The 6,539-nt window shown below is 42.6% G+C and overlaps 1 long non-coding RNA gene across 1 annotated transcript; it reads left to right on the top strand.

The window, feature by feature from the left end:
• The first annotated feature begins 386 nt into the window (after positions 1-386).
• LOC147625825 (uncharacterized) lies at positions 387-743 on the top strand. Its single transcript, XR_015268808.1, has 2 exons — positions 387-509; positions 601-743. It is a non-coding gene; the product is annotated as an uncharacterized LOC147625825 (long non-coding RNA).
• The last annotated feature ends 5,796 nt before the right edge of the window (positions 744-6,539 follow it).

Raw genomic sequence — 6,539 nt, 5'->3', positions numbered from 1 at the left:
TCGGAAGAGGAGGAGATGAGAGAGATAGAGAGAGTAGTCTGCTATGATGTGACGGATAGGGGCGGGATAGTGATGGATGCGAGGGGGAGGGAGGTAATGGAGTACATGCGTGGGGTAGTATCAAACTCATATGGAAATTGTTTTATTAAATTTAAAGATCAAAATAGCCGATTAGTTGGGGAGGTGATAGTGTACATAGTCAGTACCCCAATCCCCCACATGCTACATTCTCGGATGTATGGGGAAGGACGCGAATAAGGAAGATCTTAAGTAATAAAAGATCTCACCTTAAAAAACTCGCGTACGATGACCGGCTAAATGTAGCTGCGGGTGGCTATCCTGCCGAGAAACCTGCCACTGCGTACAAACGCGAGTGGAAGGAGGCAAAGAAACGAGCAGAGGGTGGCGTGAAGAGCAGGCAGCATGTGGAGGCACGACGGATCCAGATGGAGACCATTGGATCTTCGCATTTCGGATCTGGCGGCGTCGAGTCATGGGAGGCAGAGTTCGTAAGTATCCTGCCACTTTATTTGATTGCTTACTTAATTCATTGATTCTATGATTGTTTTAATCTTACAAATTGTGTTGATTATGATACAGCGCGACGGGTTACGGGGAGGAAGCCCACAACCCACGATACTGCGTATGCTCGCCGGCATAGCAGACGTGACACGTGGGCCATCTTCAGAGCCGAGGGACGTATTACGGACGCGCAGTTTGAGATGGCCATGAGACCATACGGTCGACAGGTACTTGAAAATTCGTAACGAATGGTTTTGGTTTATTGAATTGCATATATATATACTTATATACTATATATTACTTGAACAGGCACAATCTGCTGATGATCCACCGGCCGCCGCTGCAGAGGGTGGACGTGAGCACTACTCCTCGGACATTCCGACCGATGTGAGCTCATCTGAGCATGGGGGGAGCACCGAGTCATCATCTGGGTCTGAGTAGTACTCAGACTTGTAGTATCACATTCCATATTGAGGATGTGATTGTATATATTTTTTTGTAAACTCAAGCCATGGGCTACTTCGAGATATGGACTCCCTTGTATACATGTATGAAATTTTGATAGTAATATTGAATTGATTGATCGATAGTATTACATTCATGTCTGTCTTGAATCGTGTAATGACAATGTATGCATTCATGTCATTCTTGTCTTAATCTCCCTCGTGCATATGTTCTTCGTGGATGGTCTAATGGGATGGTCTAATGCACCAAAAACCCTAAACCAAAGAGTGCTATTGGGTGCTGGAATGCTGGAACAGTATTCAGGCATCAAATAGCACTCTCTGGATTATTTTTTTTGCTCTCTGTTCGCGTGTATAAACGCGTCAGAACTGCTAAAACATGCATGTATCTGCGCGGATACCCTGGAAATTACGCGTGTATTAATGCGTATAAACTGGCAATCACGCGTGTATAAGCGCATCTAAATTAAAGAAACGCGTGTATAGACGCAGGTATAAACGCGTCTGGGACATTGGAACTGAACAGGATGCGGCTATACACCTGTGTATAAGTGCGTCTAATATAAGAAAAAGCGTGTATAGCTGCGTGTATCAACGCGTCTGTGTAAAAAACGCGGCTACACACCCGTGTATACGCGCGTCTGAGTGGTACTATACACGCGGTTTTACACGCATGTCTCTGGCCGCGATGATACACGCGCTGATACACGGGCCCGCTACTTTTTTTCACAAGTCATTTTTAGCGGCTAAGAGCGCGGGTATGAGCCCAATCCCTTGTAGTGCCACTCTTTGCGAGACCACAATTGGAGCCACCTGTGTGACTCAATGTTTCTCACAGAGGTGTTGCATCCTCCACAAATTTGGGGATTGGAAGTAGTCTTGTATAATTGTACCACTTGAAGGCTCAAAGGCTAGGTTTCACTATGTTAAAAAACCATATAGAGAATGTGCATGCAATTAAAATATATTTCTATATCCTCTCTATATGTATATGTTCTGTAACTCCACAAGAAAATTAAAAACCAAGTTCTATTACATGCATGTGCTACCTTTCATATTACTTAGTGAATTCTGGGCTCAAAGGTTAGTATGGCCTTGGGAAAGGAGGAGGTGCAATTTATGATCAAGCCACAAGTCCACCCTTCTTATCATCAACATGAATTTGTTGATAGATGGGTTGAATGGAGAACGAATTTCCTCATGAGAAATCGATCACCCTTTATCACGGACCGATGGACCATCCCCTATGCAGTGTTGTAGTGTATAAGAGAATCTGGATGTCATCCTGACTTGTACCTCAGATGTCTCTTATGTCATCCCCAACCCATTGTAGTTTTAGTTTCTTGCTATCTCAAGGTCCCAACTCTGTTGACTAGAGAACTCTCTCGTGGAGGAGATATGACTAAAGTAGAGGTGTACTAGGCAATTTGTTCCATTGAGCAAGGCATGTAACATGAAAGGTTTGGTTATGGCATTGAAGGAGCACACTCTTTTCTTTTGTCTAGTTGATAATACACTAGAGGTTGCCACTCTCCTCTGGACAGCTCCCAAAGGTTTGGGATCCCTAACTCATTATAGTGGGAATAGATCACTTTGTTAATCTTGTGTCTACCATTCTCTTTGGCCGAAAAGAAAGCACTACATAGTGACTCAACTTCATGAAGATGAGTGAGGGAAGATTTCCACAACAAGGAAGTGCGTGAGCACAATGGCTCTACCTAACAAGGACCTTTGGAAACCCTACAATGTATTAAGCTTCTCTTGAAACCTAATCATGGCCCATTTGTAGTGTTGAGACATGGTGACATTGAATCCCATTAGAATGTTGAGGAGACAAAAGGCCTGACATCATGGATATATGTGTAGCCCAAATTAGTGAACCACACTAGGGAAGATAATTATAAGTAGCTCGGTTAATGATAAACCTTGAGGTTCTCCAAAGTGTGGAAGGCACTCCCAAAAAGTATAGATGCATGAGTCGTCAAGGTGGACTAGAGCACTAGTATAATTAGCAAATTGTTGAAGGCACTCCCAAAAATTAGCAAATTGTTGAAGGCACTCCCAAAAATTATAGATGCATGAGTCATCAGGATGGACCAGAGCAAGTTAGTATAATTAGCAAATTGTTGTAGGCATAATTGTTGGGTGTTGTTGGGATGGGAGATGCCCTTTATTTTTTCTTCCATCATTGCCTAATCAATAACCTAGTTGAACCCATTTGTTGCAATGAGAGAAAGAAGAAGGGTGATTGGGTAGCCTTGTTGGACAAACATGATAGGGAGAAAGATTTTGACAATTTTCCATTGACTAAGATTTATCATGTGCTTTGGCTAATAAAATCTTAACCCATTTGTGAAATTGGGCCCCTGGCCCATGGACTAAAGGGACTCCAACCTGTAAGACCATTCTAGTATGTTAGAAGCCTTGTCATAATATAATGTAAATGAAAGAAAGAGCTACGTGGAATGTATCTACCTTTGATTGAGATTTTTTTCTCTTTTGTATATCGACTCTTTTAGTGGTTCTTGAGCTGCAATGTGAGGGATATGGCAAAGACATTGTAGATGGTGTTCATCATGGTAAGAGGCCTCTAGTTGTTGGGTAGGCCCTTTTCTCCATGTTTGTGGATCGAATTAATGGCTCGAGTGTTGATAGTAAGTGGTAGGTTGTAGCATGCTAGTTCTTTTGCTATGGTGCTTGATGCAAAGTGAAGTTGGTCTTATAACCTCTCAAAATCCTTGAAAGAACTCTTATGGCAGGCCATCAAGTTTGGGGCTCTTTCTTGTTCTCATGACCTTGGCAACGAACTCCATCTCTTCAAGGGACTAGGACTTCTCCAAAATATTTATGACACAAGAAGGCACCACAAGGGCCCACCTTTGGCCTTTCTTCTCTAATAAGAGTTCTTGCTTGTAGGGTGGTCTGTTCCTGTTTTTGTTGTAGTCATAGACAAGCCTACATGTGTCGATGTCAAAGCAAGTGAGAGAACCATTCGGTGTTTTTAGGGGGGTATAGTCTTTCAGACCTTTTTTCCTTTGAACATAGAAAATTTGTGTTTTCAAAGTTTCTTTATTTTTCGTGCCAAGAAGTCTTGGAGATAAATAGTGATGTGTTACGCATTGAACTCCTCTTCTCTTTTTAGACTTGGATGTAAGTGATTTCTCATCTTTTCACAATAAGTAAGCAAGCTAGCCTATGCTTTTCTAAGGTCTATTTGTGTATTTTCATTACTTCCTTGCATGTGCATTGCATCCATGCATTACATTTGGTATTAGAGCATGACTGTGGTCATTAGTGCTCATGCATGTGACATAGTTTGACATGCATGTACAAGTCCAACTAGCAGGCATGGTGGGGAGTTGGTTTTGAACACTTGAAGCTAACCAAGAGCTTAATTGGTTAAATATGGTCATCGTTATAGGCTTTGTGTCCAATAGAGTGCCCAAAACGTGTCAAAAATGGTGGGGACAAGAGCTTCTCTTGGTAAAAAATGGAGGACTAGTCAAAATTTATAAACTAGGAGTTGGTGTAAAGCTCCCCTACACAAGCATGGTCTTTGTTGCTTGCAAATGAAGATCAATACCAGGATGCAACAAAAACGATACTTAGGGCTCTTGAAAAGAGTTCCACTTTGTAGATGAATGTGGGAGAGGGTTTGATAATAATCCCACATGGGGACTTATGGGAGTCCTAGAATTTTTGTATAAAAGGTGGCTCATTTGAGAGCTTAGACACACTTTGGGCTTAGTTCATGCAAGAGCTCCTTTGAGAGACCTACTCTCCCTCTTCTCCATAGAGGTGAAGACTCTTCTCTCACCCCATCTACATTATTGTATGAGGTAAATCTCTTCATTGAATCATTAGCAATGTCATGAGTCTTTCTCATCCTCTTCTCTAATCATTTTACTCTTATGCATGCTTTTAGTATTTCATTTTTGAGTACATGGATTGATTTGAAGCTTTCATGGAAGCTTGATGCTTGAATGTGTGCATGCTTGTAGGAAGATAGGAGTGGAGTGAGGTCTTTCTCTTTGCTTGAGTGCATAGTGATTGTATTCCTCTTGCTTGTATTTGTGAATGAAGGGGTGTGTAGGAATGAGGACAAGTTGAGCTTGTGTGTATGCATAGTCTAGTGTCAAGTGGTGGTAGCCATGAGCATTCTCTCCATTTGTGGATAAGCTCTTGTGCACCGGTACGGGTCGAATCCCTAGCTCCGACAGGGATGCAAATCCCATTGGATTGAGCTACACGTGGATCGTGCTACTCTTACTACAAGTGAGAGAGTTTTCCGTCTCTCCATTGGCGCCGCTGCCGGGGAGAAGACTCAAATCCGGTTGAGAGTGTGTGGAAACCACCATTATTTCCTCTTTTGGTTGCAAAACCATTGAGTGATTAGGTTAAGTTTGGGTGTGTGATCCCAGTGTGAGTGGATAAGGTTAACCATTGAGCGGTTGAGGTTTCTCCCGCATTGTTTTTTTTATTTTTTTTTGTTTTATTGCTTTTTAAGTACCGTCCTTATGCTTACATTCATTGTTTTCTTTTGCCATTTCATGCTTTCATGCTTTTCGCTAAACATGTAATTAGTGAAAAATAAAAAAATAATAATAATAAAAGAGGTGCATTGCTAAGCTTTTCCATAGCTTATGCAAGCTCCATAGGCTCCCAAAGTGCGAAGCCCGCTTAAGGGGGAGAGCGGAAGAGAAGGGAGGTAGGAAGTAGTGAAGCGGCTTTCTTTCCTTTATTGTTTTGTTGTGTTGTTATGGTGAGGGGAGGCGTTTCCATCAAGCATATCAAAGAAAAAAATAGATATATATATACATATATATATATATCTATTTCATGTGGCTGTAAGGCGGCCAGTTGAAAAGCTAAGGGTAGGCGGCCAAACACTAGAGATATATATATATATATATATATATATATATATATATACGTTGACGGCGTGTAGTAGCAGCGAAGGTGGCTTTTAAAACAAAATATATATATAAATATATATATTTTATATACTGACATGGCAGCTTTGAGGCGAAACTGTGGATTGCAGTTGTGAAAGGCGGCCGACAAATAGAAATATATATATATATATATATTGACGTGCAATGGTCGGCAGCTAAGTGAAGATCAAGGCGAGCGAAGAAAGGTAACGCTAAACCGTGGATTGCAACTGAGGAAGTGAAATATTTTTTATTTTTTTTTTTTTTAAAGAGAAAAAGGCGACGGAGTGGTGGGCGGCGTCGGCAGCACGGAGTAGAAGCTCGGCGTCGGCATCACTGAACACCAGCCGGCAGAAGGCGACGGTGAGTGAGCAGCCGGCAGAAGGAGAAGGTGGTAGAAGGCGAAGGTGAGTGAGGCTGGAGGAGATCCAGTCGTCGGCGGCAACAAGAAGCGGTGGCGGGCAGCAGTCGGCAGACGCGTGAAGGCCAGTGAAGGCTGCAGAAGCCGGCGGTGCTAAAGAGCTGCTGGCTGTGGTGGAGGAAGCGAGTAGCAGCGAAGGCCGGGCAGCGAGGATCAAGGCGACGAAGGCCGGGTGATGAGAGCTTTGGCCATCTGCTA

This window comes from Cibotium barometz, chromosome 23, assembly GCF_041138505.1.
Source record: "Cibotium barometz isolate CiBa-2024 chromosome 23, ASM4113850v1, whole genome shotgun sequence".
NCBI classification, from domain to species: Eukaryota; Viridiplantae; Streptophyta; class Polypodiopsida; order Cyatheales; family Cibotiaceae; genus Cibotium; species Cibotium barometz.
Note: the sequence above shows the minus strand (reverse complement) of the source record. Positions and strands in the feature narration are given on the sequence as shown.